General features: G+C 47.1%; 1 pseudogene; it reads left to right on the top strand.

Annotated features, from left to right (window-relative positions):
* Positions 1–8,001: 8,001 nt before the first annotated feature.
* Positions 8,002–8,844, top strand: LOC133065600 (large ribosomal subunit protein eL6-like; annotated as a pseudogene).
* The last annotated feature ends 3,813 nt before the right edge of the window (positions 8,845–12,657 follow it).

Raw genomic sequence — 12,657 nt, forward strand, 5'->3', positions numbered from 1 at the left:
CTGGGAACTTCTGACAGGTTCCTCATTCTTTGGGGACTAGCAAGAGTTGGAAGAGAGCTGTTCATGCAGCTGTGATCTCAGGAACATTAATTCATAATTTCCATTCTGTTGAACACTTTTGATCCATCTTTGAGTATCCTTTCTGTGCCAAGATCAGGCCCTTCCCTGCTTCAGGGAAGGAAGGTGTGGGCACATGAAAGACAGGCAGGTGTCCACAGTCTTCCCTTCAGCTGCACCCCTACTGGTTTCTTCCATCCATGGGAGTGAGGAGGTGCTCAGCTGCCCAGAAGCTAAAGATGGTTCAGCCAGGAAGGCTGGAAGTAGCCTTTGGTTTAGGCAGCAACCTGATAATTATAGGCTAATCTTGGTAAATTCAGTCAGCTGAGAATCAGGGGTAGTTTGTTTGGTCCAACAAGCTGCTGGTGCTGCAGCTAAGTCGACTCTGTGCGACCCCATAGACGGCAGCCCACCAGGCTCCCCCATCCCTGGGATTCTCCAGGCAAGAACACTGGAGTGGGTGGCCCAACAAGCTACTAGCAGGTTAAAAATGTCTGGGGCATGTGTGTATTTGACAGCCTTTAACAACGCTACAACAACAAACCCTTTTAGGGACAGGAAAGAAAAGAATCATGTGACCACTGACATTCTGAAACTCCCCAAACATTTCTAGTCTAGAAAGACTGGGAGAAATGCAGTTTATTTTAAGGACTTTGTCAATGACTGTTTAAAAAAAGTAATACATTGATTTCCCACTTGGATTATTTATCTAAAGAGCCCTTGGGTAGGTGCGGGTGTGAGACCATCAGCAGCACAGTAGCCCGGAAGACTGTGTGGGATGCCGAGCCCTGGGAATTGAGAATTCCTTCTCCTTCCTCACTCTCACCTCTGCTACTGCTGCTGCCAAGGTCTAGGAACCTTCATCATTTATTATGTGAGTTTTCTGTAGATGGAAACACTTTGGAGGAAAACTTTCCACACTGAGAAAGTCATTAACCTTGAGTCTCTAACATGGTACATTCTTCCACGCTTACTTTATGCATTGAAAGCCTTATTGTCAAGGGTGTTCATTTTGGATGCAGTGGAACCAAGGAGGCACAGGGAAGTCCCCCCACCCTCCCCACGGTTCTGGTCCCTGGGGTGGGGAAGATACTAAAATGCAAACTTAAGAGTTTCTTAAGTTCAGCTGCAAGTGGCAGGCTCTGCGTCTCTTGGAGGGTGGGATGGAGATGAGGGGTTGTCTGCCTTTTCAGTGTCCTCTGTGCTTCCACAGTCAGGAGTTTGGCTCAGGCTCTGAAACATTTCTACCCTTCTCTCCCTCATGCTGACAAGTCACTTACATAAGCAAATCAAGAGGGATTTTTAAAAATGAAAATTTCTTAGTTCTCATGACAAAAGATAGAACATGTTTATATCAGGAAAATACAAATAAAAAGCAAAGACACCCAGAATCCCCTCATCTTAGAGAAATCACTATTCACACCTATTGAGGCATATCCTTCCCACCCTTCACCTATGGAAGGATAGTGATACAAGTAATAACTCACCGAGGGTGCTGGTATCAGGCTGCATGGTTTACACCCATCAGGCCACATAATCTGCACAAGTCCACTGGGCACTCCACTGTGTCCCAGCGTGAGGCATGGGCAGGTGGGCACTCCGGAGTCAGACCACCCAGACGCCGAACCCGCTCTACCACCCACAAGCTGTGTGGCCTCTAGCAAGTTGGTTAGCTCTCTGTGCCTCCAGGTCCTCACCTGTAGAATATGGGCAGTAATGGTGCTGGCATTGTATGGGCTGTCCAGAGGACTGAGTTAACACATGTGAAGCATGCTAACACACATTATTGCTTGCTACCTGTGAGTGCCCAGCATCCCCTTTTTAGAGATATGGGAACATGTTCAGAGCAGTCAGGGACTTGGTGAAGGCTCCACAAAGATCAGGTGACAAAGTCAAGCACGCAACTGAAATCTCTTCTGAGTCTGGGTTCTTTATGATACAATATACTTGCATGTGTGTGAGAGAGAGAAGAGATCTCCTTCACTGAACTCTCTACTGTGAACGTCTTTAGAGTATAGTAAATACTCTGGCGCCTGCATGTGCCCTGAACCTCATCTTGGTCAGCGGATAGAGTCGTGCGTGGGGAGTTGGCAAAGGCCCGGCTTCATGCAGAGTTGAGCTGCTCAAGCTGGATCTGCATGGGAATGCCCTGGGCTCTTGTTAATACACTGGCTCTGAGGCAGGCAGGTGGGGTGGGGTCTGTGACTGCATTCCTAACATTCCAAGTAAGACCTGCATTCCAAGTAAGACCAGTGCAGCTGGGAACCACAATGCCGCATTGACCAGTGAATCTGCTTTCTCTTGCCCCTTCCTGCAGCTGCCTCTTTTGTTTACACAAGCTGCCTCCAGTCTCCCCTCACATCCCGTGTCTGAAATTCTGGTTCCATCCATGTTGCTCTGCCCAACACCAGAGCTCCGGAGGCTGGTTCCCTGGCTGGAGGCTGGAGCTTGGCTGGGCCCACCTGGGAGGGCTGAGTCCCAGAGTGCCCATCAACAGCCTCAGCCTGAGGGGGCACTCTACAGACAGTGCTGGGACCGCCGCTGACCCCGGAGGTCCGAAACACTTCTGGGGCACCCTCATATCTGTGGATTCCAAAGAAAACACGTTTTCACCGTGGGGCCAAGCACTGCGGGTGGCAGGGGGCACGGGGGCTGTGGGAGGCACCCGGCGACGGGGTCAGCCACCCACAGGCCCAGTCCATTTGAGAACTCTGAGGCCTGGAAGCCCTCTCATGCCCATAGCAATATGAATCATGACCCTTCCAAGTTTAACATCCAGGGCCATCCAGAAGTCCATCCCTCAGACAGGACTCTCAGGGGCATAAAGAGGAAGTGACATCTGACGCCGTCTGTGGAACTTCCGGTCACGGTCGGCGAGTGAGAGCCAGGCTGAGAAGCGTGTGGCGATCCAGAGTGTTTGCTCGCGTGAGCGGAACAACCCCAGGCGCCCAAACACCGGACAGAAAGGAAAATTCTGTCTTGAAAAGGTCTCGCACTGCGATTTTTCCAAGACGTAACCAGCTTCTCACCCTGTTGTTTTTTGCGGCAGGGATCAGGTAGGTGTCCACAAAAACCAGAGTGTGCAGAGCGAAGCCCTGGGTATGAGGACTTTCTCTCCCTCAGGACACACTGTTTCCACCGCAGGCAGTACCTGTGGGGCTGGTTGAGTCTGCCACTGTTTTCACCAGTTCAGAACTAGCTCCCTCTCTACTGGGGATTTTTCCATGGTGACATAAATCTCTAGGCCTCCCACTAGCGCAGTATACTCACAGCTACCTCAGTTAGAAAAAGTGAACTCTGGAAATTCCCATGGCCTCGGCCAAGACCTGAACGGAGCAGGTTTTTTAAACTTCCGGCTTCTCTTCTTCCCATGCCAGCCATGGGCTGGCTTCCCTGGCACAACATGACATTCCCTTCAAAATATAACACGCCTGGACTGGAGGCCCCTGTCAGCCTGCCTATTTAGGCCCTGAACCTAGCAGGAGGCGGCACAGTGTACAAAAACAAGCAGAGCAGGAAGGTCGTTTGTCACCTTGCAGGGTTGGCAACGCCTGCCAGTGTTGGGACGCTTCCTGTTATCAGATATCTGAGAACAGGGTCAGGTCTGGTACCCCCAGCCCCTGTGGTCAGGACACTGACTCAGAACCAGACTCTGAATGCTCTAAATGCTGGGCAGTGCCAGCCAGAGCAGGGAGAGCAGTCAGGAACCTAACGTGGACTCCACGTCAGGTACAGCCCTCCTGGCCGTGTGACTTCTCAGAGCCACCGTTTCTTTAAAATGGAGATAGTGCCCCTGCCCTACCTACCCTCCTGGGATTACACGGAGAGGAAGGCAACATATTTAAAAGTGACTTGAAAGCTATAAAGTATTATTCCATGCATAAAACCTGAGTTTATTGTGAAGATTAAATTAAATGGGAACATCACACACACACACACACACAGGTGTTTAACAACTGGCTTTCTAGAAAGGGAAATACCAGTTACTTTTTACCATTTACCGATTTCCATGGTGTAAATAATGCCTCCATGGCTGACTTCAAAGTATCAATGTGATGTCACTGCACGTCAAGGATCAAGAAATGTGCATAACTGATTCTTGTGAGCTGAGCTGCGCCAGCACATCACTGTTTAGTTATTTTACTTCTTCTTATGTGAGGCCCTTAGCGCTGGGGCCTGCAAAAAAGGGGCCCTGACCGCCTGCTCATTCACTAGGTGGGGAAATGGCAGCCCTGCCCTGTCTGCTGAGTCAGAAACGCTCCGAAGTTCCAGGGAGACTGATTTGAATGGGAAGCAGCCTGCCACACCTCAGGAGCTGGGATCAAGTCCTAATTTTGTTCATATCCCCAGTTCCAGAGAATGAGATGGTGGGATGGCATCACCAACTCAATGGACATGAGTTTGAGCAAACTCTGGGAGATGCTGAAGGACAGGGAAGCCTGGCGTGCTGCGGTCCGTGGGGTCGCTAAGAGTCGGACACGCCTGAGTGACTGAGCAACAACCACCAGTTCCAAGACAGGGCCTGACGCACTGGATGTTCCCCAAGATAGAAGCTCATGATGAACTGTAACTAAAAGGATCCCGGAAGGGGTCAGACCCACAGAGCTGTGAGAGGAGCGGACCCTTGCCGGCTGCATCTTCACCCCTGAGTTTCCTCTGTGTGGGTCCCTGCTGACCTGTGCTGCTTTAGGTGCCACCCACAAGCCCCCAGACCCATGCCTCATCTTAGTTCTCCTGCTTCCCCTGCAGGCCTCAGGTGCCTGCATCCATTCTCTCTTCTCCTTGAGTCCTGGGGGCCCCCTCTCTCCCCCTGTACTGAGAACCATTAAGGCCAGAGGCTTCACACTCAGACGAGGAATGGAGGCAGGCGTGCCTGTCTTGACTGCCTTCTGCCCAGCCACCAGTCCCTCAGCCCCTGAAGGGAATAAGGGGGCCCCCTCCTTTTTCTACATGTACCACTTCCTTCTCTTGTGTAAACCCCAAAACTTCCTTCTCTCTCAAAAAAAAGTATTATTTGAATAAAGAGAAATAAGTCATGGGGACAGGATGAAAGGAAGGGAGGAGATGAAGGCATTTCAGGTGAATTAATTACTCCAGGAAAGACCTAAAGTAATTGGTGCTTCCTTGGCCTGATTACAATAGCAAAAGAAAACTGATGTGTAAGCCAAAAATATTCACATCTCCATCCATCACTAAAGATATGTCCCACCCACTTTTATGTTCTCTCTCAATCCCGTGTGCCAACATAAACTACCATCTCCTCTGGCTGTCTCAAGGTAACCTGGAGAAAAATGAGATGGTGGAATTCTCCAAGAACAGAATAAAAGTTTCCACATCACCTGTTTTAGATACAGATAAAATGGCCAAATTGTCTCAATTCCAACAGAAGAGGAAAAGGGTACTTTTCCAGCACTTACCAGGAAAAGGGAACAGCCTGCCTGTAACCATGGTCACTGTAGAAAAATCCAGCCTTCAAAGATACATCAGTGATCCTGATGTCTGAGCTCCTGAGCTGAAAGTTAAGTGTTCTTCTTAATACACTCTGAACACATGTGCCTCCACTTTAAAGCAAATGAGGGAGAGAATTAGCATTAATTAAGCACCCAATAGAGCCTCCATGAAGACTGTGCTTAGCACAGAATACCATCCGTGGATGCCCCATGAAGTGTCCTTTTTACCCCATTTTAGAGATGATATAAACACACAATGGAACTTACGAAATGGGCCCAGGGACATACAATAACTAAGCAACAGACTCAAAAGTACCCCCGACTGCAGCCCTGGACACATGTTCCTGATTTAGTTGCCGTTGTCACTTTACTGTAGGCTGTCCAGAATGAATCCCAGGTGCGGTATCATCAAGACCACAAGAGGAGGCAAGCCCCCGTCCTTTCCCTTCCCTGCAACTGCCCTTCGTGGAAGCCAAGCATGAGGAGAGAGAGGATGAGAAGGAGGTCTAAGGTGGGGAGTATCAGAGACCAGATGGAAATTCTGAAGCTCACAGCTATTAGGTCTTTAGGTTTATGGGCTCAAGTCACTGACAGAGATGATGTTAGCTCTTTTTTAAAAAGAGTCGAGGCAAGAAATGATTGCCTAAATGAAATGGAAGGTTCCTCTACCGGCAATTCATCACACTGTCCTTGGATTGCATGTGCCCATTAATCAGCCCCTCACCTGACCTCTGCCCCCACCATCCCCAGTTAAGGTCCTGGACGGAAGGGAGTGTGTCTCATTCATCTTAGAACCCTTAGGACCTGGCAGACAGAGTTGTTGGCAGAGAGTGAGTGTTAAAAAAACAAGTCTGTTGAATTGGACTTGTTTTTCCCCCTTTATTCCCAGAGTAACCTTTTGGCATCTTTTAACTGCCTTCTCTAGACTGTGTCTCCTCCTCCAGTCTTGCTTGTGACCCCGTGCATATCAGGATTTCAGCACTCACAGAGCTGTAGGAGGAGAATCTGTCATGTTCTGAGTCAGGCTATATATCCTTTAGGGTAAGAACCGTTTATTACTGAGTTTTGTACCCTCAGCACCTAGCAGGATGCCTGACACACAGGAAATGCTTATTAAACATCAGTTAAGTAGGAGCAACTCTGGCAAAGGTTGGTGAAAAGGTGAGTCTCTAACATCTGAAATCTTTAAATACGGTTTCTGGAACTTTGAGGAGATAATCCAAGGAGGACAGGGTCAGGTCAAACTAGTTATCAAACACAGTTTGAACACAGTGTGGATAGCTTCGTTCCTAACAGTAGGATTTGTGTATTTTCAGGAGTTGAGCATCCTTTCAGAGCATCATGAATTTAAACCATTCTGGACTCGCCTGTGAATAAACCAGAGGAATGAATGACTATTTAGCTTGATAAACACAGCCTGACCACAAGAAAAGCCACCATGCTGCACCCACTGTGAGGTGAGATCCAAGTGGGCAGTGGCGTTGTGGACACATGACTAGGCTGCCTCCAGTTCTCCTGCCAAATCCCAGCATGACACAAATCAGAGCCCGATGTTGGGGTGCCCATTTCTTTACTGCAGCACTTCTTAGGAACTTGAATCATCTAACATCCACGCGGATGCTTCCTGAGGGACAGGACACACCTTGCTTTCCAAACTCCTGTGGCCACAGCGTACTTCTTTAGTAGAAACTTTTCCCCCACCCTCTGGATGTCTGCACCCCCATATGGATCTGCCCTTCATTATATTCAGTTCCACAAAGACCAGTAACCCCCTCCGCACTGAGCCTGAGTTGGTGCTGCAGGTGTGGGAAGGGCTATACAGAGAAGAACGGACAGTCTCTCCTGGTGGGGAGCGTTTGGTCTCATGTGGGAGAGAGAAGGCAGAATCAGAGAAGAGGCAGAGCTCAAGCCAGGAAGAAGGTCAGCGCAGGACAGGTTTCCAAGCAAGGTCAAAGTTGTGTGGGGGCAGAAAGGGGGAGACAGAGCACCTGGCCTGGGGTGGTCGTGGGATCAGGGACACACCCCATGGAAGAGGTGGGCTTTCCCCTGGCAGACAGGAGATGGCGAGGGGATGGGAGAGTGCCACCGAGGGCAGGAGAGAAGACATACATGGGGAGGCAGGGCAGGGAGTGGTGTAATGGGGAAAAAGCCTGGAAAGGTGGTTTGGGTCACATTACAAACGCCACAGCAGGAGTCTGTATTTCATGGAGAACTATGGAAGGTCTTTATGTGGGGGGATGACATAACTAGAGCCACATTTCAGACCATAGAGGCTGGGTGATGTTTACCTTATAGCATCTGCTAATCCACATACAACTCTCTAAGGAGATGACTGATTCCAACATAGTATGATACACAGTGAGAACACAGTGGGCTTCATTTGTGTGTCCGTCTACGATCTTAGAAGTAGCAGTGGCAAGGTCCAAAGAAGATCTGTTTTGTAATTATTAGTGAATATTAAAGATCCATGTATGGCTCTTTCCCATCTCGCAAGATGGCAGGTGAAAAGGCCGAGAAGCCAGATACTAAGGAGAAAAAACCTGAAGCCAAGAAGGCTGATGCTGGCAGCAAGGCTAAAAAGGTGAAGAAGGGGAAGAAGGGGAAGCCCCACTGCAGCCGAAATCCTGTCCTGGTCAGAGGAACTGGCAGATATTCCTGATCAGCTATGTACTCCAGAATGGCCTTTTACAAGAGGAAGTATTCAGCAGCTAAATCTAACGTTGGAAAGAAAAAGGTTAGGGTTCTTGCTACTGTCACAAAACCAGTTGGTGGCAACAAGAATGGTGGTACCTGCATGATCAAACTTCGCAAATAAATGCCTAGGTATCGCCCTACTGAAGATGTGCCTTGGAAGCAGCTGAGTCACAGCAAAAACCCTTCAGTAAGCACGTGAGGAAGCTGCTGCCAGCAGCACTCCCGGGACCACTCTGGTCTTCCTCACTGAGCACCACAGAGGCAAGAGGGTCGTCCCCTGAAGCAGCTGGGCCGGGGCTTGCTACTTATGACTGGCCCTCTGTCCCTCAATGGAGTTCCTCTGCATAGAACACACCAGAAATCTGTCACTGCCACCTCCACCAAAATCGACGTTAGTGGTGTGAAAATCCCCGAACATCTCACTGATGCTGACTTCAAGAAGCAGGAGCTGTGTAAGCCCCGACACCAGGAGGCTGAGATCTTTGACACAGAGAGATACGAGATCACAGAGCAACACAAGTTTGATCAGAAAGCTGTGGACTCACAAATTCAAAGAATCAAAGCTGTCCCTGGGCTCCAGGGGGACCTCTGCTCTGTGTTTGCTCTCACAAACAGAATTTATCCTCACAAAGTAGTGTTCTGAACTTCTTGCAGAGAACCTAATTAAGTAACTTGTCTATTAAAAAAAAAAAAAGATTCATGTATGGAAAGAAAGGTTGACAGGTGAAGTCTACTGCATTCATCATCTATTGCTATTTAACAGACTGCTAGGATAAACCTAGCAACTTAAAGCCCACATTTATCATGTCACAGTTATTGTGAGATAGGCGTCCAGGGCCAGTTGAGCCAGGTCCCGTACTTCAGGGTCTCTCATCAAACCGATATCAAGGCATCAGCCAACACTTGGGTTTCATCTGAAGGCTCAGCTGAGGAAGGACCTGCTTCCAAGAGCAAGTGTTTGTTGGCAGTATTTGGTTTCTTGAAGGTTGTTGGACTGAAGGGCCACCTCACATCCTTGCTTCCTTCAGGGCCTGGCTTTTTACAGACCCGAGGCCACCCTCAGTCCTTGACCACCTGGATCTCTCCCACACGCAGGCCTATTTATCAAAGCCAGCAAGGGAGAAAGTCTGCTTGTAAGACTTCTATAACCTAATCAGGGAAGTGACATGGTCTATAGCTCACCAACTTCTGAGCACAGGCTAAACTTATGGGAAACTCAGAAGTTTTTTTTTTTAGAGTTCATTTAAAAAAATTCTTCTCTAGCTTTTGAAAAAGTATTTATTTATTTATTGTATCAGGTCTTTTTCTTTTATTTTTAATTGGAGGATAACTGCTTTACGATATTGTGTTGGTTTCTGCCATACATCACATTTTAATAATTATATCCCAAATGAACCTACAGAACTTGGGATCAGTGTGGGAAGCAATATATTTTGGGGGAATGGTACAGTCAAGGATAAATAACCCTGAGTCAATCACTTTTCCACCATTTTTGCAAGTTAGAACCCTATTGCAAGAAGAGTCTTGGAGCAGGGCAAGTGGTCCCCCTTACCTCGGAGCCCCTCTCCCCGGTCAGCTGTGACTCTGTCCTCAGGATGAGGCTCAGCCAGTCCGCTTTCATTCAAGTCAGACTTGTGCACACAGGCGCTGGGAAAGGACTCTTTTGTTCTGTGCAGGTGAAATAAGATACTCTTCCTTCTGTCTGGCCCAGTTCATACCCCTTCTTAGGATGGCCTCCTTCACTTGAAGAAGGTACCAGCCACATTCCTGAAGATGAGAAACCAAATGTGGTTAGGCCTGATTTGTGATTCTTAGAGGAAGAAAGGAAAGACAGGGAGGGTTTTTCTGAATGCATGTAACAGAGGACAGTAGGATTGGCTGGGTCAGGAGATGGCCAATAAAATTGTGTCTTTGATCTGTAGTTCACCAGTTTATTCAGGGTTGACCCTGAGAAATTCCTTCGAAATAAGTATTTTTGGAATTCTTCCAGAAAAGCTTAAAATCTTAGGGTTATCTTTTTCTTTCTCTTTGTTTTGGTAGTGTTCTAGGTTTTGATTTATCATTCCCTATGAACTTATGGGTAAGATTTCACCTTAATTTGTTCAAAAACCATCCAGCCACACGTAAATGCTCTCCCTGCAAGTGGTAGCATGGGGATCCTGCCAAATATGACCATTAGGATTCCTATTACAACTTCAGGGGAAATGGCTACCCCTCCCAGAGTTGTGGAGTGGAGGGTCTCAAGGTCTTGCTATTCAACTTGGCCATTAGACATCAACAGGGGCTTTTCCCATCAGACTATAGAACCCAGAGGAAATGCCACAGGATATTAAACATGTCAACACCATGCTTTTCAAGAAGAAATGTGAGAAGCTGGCTTTGGTCACCAAGATGGTCACAGTCTATCAATGAGTCAAAACTTGTCAGGGTCCCTCAGGTTAGTACCCCACTGTTGATCCAGACGGCAATGTGGAAAGCACAGCATGTAAACTATGTTAAACAAAAGAAAAACAGAGAATTTAGAGTGTACTGTCAAATTAGCCACACTTTAGTGTTAGGGAAAAACCACCTGAGAGCTTTAAAATGTTTTATTTTGTTTAAGGTGTTTGATAGGCGGGGGTGAGTGGATGGAGAGTTAAAGTTATATGGGGTTAAGTTTGGGCTTGTGATGCTAAATTTCACCTCAAAAAGAAGCATGCTTTCTCAGAAGTCAATTTTATGATTTGCAAGGAAAAGGAAATCAGGTCTCCTCAAAAAGAAGGAGAAGCCAAAGAAGTAGAAAAGTGCAAAATTCCAGAGGGGAAAGTGGACACTCAGATTCACATTCAGCATAGAAATGATACTGTTTCTAGTATTTTAAAGCTTTTTGCTATGAACAATAACACACATTCAGAAAAAAGTATAGAACAAAAGTGGGTAATGCAATGATTTGGCAGAAGAACCATGATAACCATGACCTAAGTTAATAATATTGTCAACTCCTCAGCTCTTCATAACCCTCCCAGCCATCACCCTGTGTACCCACAAGAATAACTACTGTCCACTCTTTTGTACTAATCACTTCCTTGATTTCCTTTGACGTTTTGACACTCATGCATGCATGAATCAGTATTATAACTTCAGCTACTTTTTGAACTCCATATATATGGAAACAGGCAGCATGCGTTTTTTTCATGTCTGGCTTCCTTTGCTCAACATGTTTGAAAAGAGTAGCTCATGTTGTTGGAATTTTTCTTTTTTGATGTTGAGTTCTTTATGTATTTTGGATATTAACCCCTTATTAGATATATCATTTGCAAATCTGCATTTATGAGTTTTTATTGTGAATTCACATTCTAAGGAATGTGAAGGAATTCTAAGGAATTCCAACCTTATTGGAATAACGCACTGAGGTCTGTGTTCAAAGTGAAAGTCGCTCAGTCATGTCGGACTCTTTGCAGTCCATGGAATTCTCTCCAGGCCTCTAGAATACTGGAATGGGTGGCCTTTCCCTTCTCCAGGGGATCTTCCCAACCCAGGAATCAAACCCAGGTCTCCCACGTTGCAGGTGGATTCTTTACCAGCTGAGCCCTCCAAAGAGGTTTATTCTATCAAATATCTGGTGACACATCAATCTGGGTGGGCCAGATATAATTTCTGTCTTTAGGACACACAGCGGGTATCAGTTCAGGTCAGTCGCTCAGTCATGTCTGACTCTTTGCGACCCCATGAATCACAGCACGCCAGGCCTCCCTGTCCATCACCAGCTCCTGGAGTTTACTCAAACTCATGCCCATCGAGTCAGTGATGCCATCCAGCCATCTCATCCTCTGTCGTCCCCTTCTCCTCCTGCCCCCAATCCCTCCCAGCATCAGGGTCTTTTCCAATAAGTCAACTCTTCGCATGAGGTGGCCAAAGTACTGGAGTTTCAGCTTCAGCATCAGTCCTTCCAATGAACACCCAGGACTGATCTCCTTTAGGATGGACTGGTTGGATCTCCTTGCAGTCCAAAGGACTCTCAAGAGTCTTCTCCATCACCACAGTTCAAAAGCATCAATTCTTCGCCAATATAAAAGCAGCCTTACTGTTAGGAATTTTCAGAGAAGGGATTTTTCACTTCCCCTGTAATCCAGAGTCAAGTCTGAGATAGTTAAGTACCCCAACAATGTTCCTCTGTATAGTGGGTTTTATTGTAACAGTTGTTACACTTTTCATGGAGGATGGTCCTGGATACAGAGGTTCCCTGAGCAAACCTTACTCTGGTGGATCCTAGGTTTTGCCTCATGTCTTCAAGCATGCTCAGCCCATTAATACCTAAGTTTACCCCATAGGAATTAGTAGATACTTTCCAGGCACATAGCTTCTTTAGCATTTATTGACCTGATTCATGCTGTATGACCAGCAAGAGTTTCCCTATTTCCCCACCAACTCAGCTGTCCCTTTAAAAGGAAATTTTTTTTCTTTCTTTTTTTGGCCA

Source organism: Dama dama, chromosome 11 (genome assembly GCF_033118175.1).
Source record: "Dama dama isolate Ldn47 chromosome 11, ASM3311817v1, whole genome shotgun sequence".
NCBI lineage: Eukaryota > Metazoa > Chordata > Mammalia > Artiodactyla > Cervidae > Dama > Dama dama.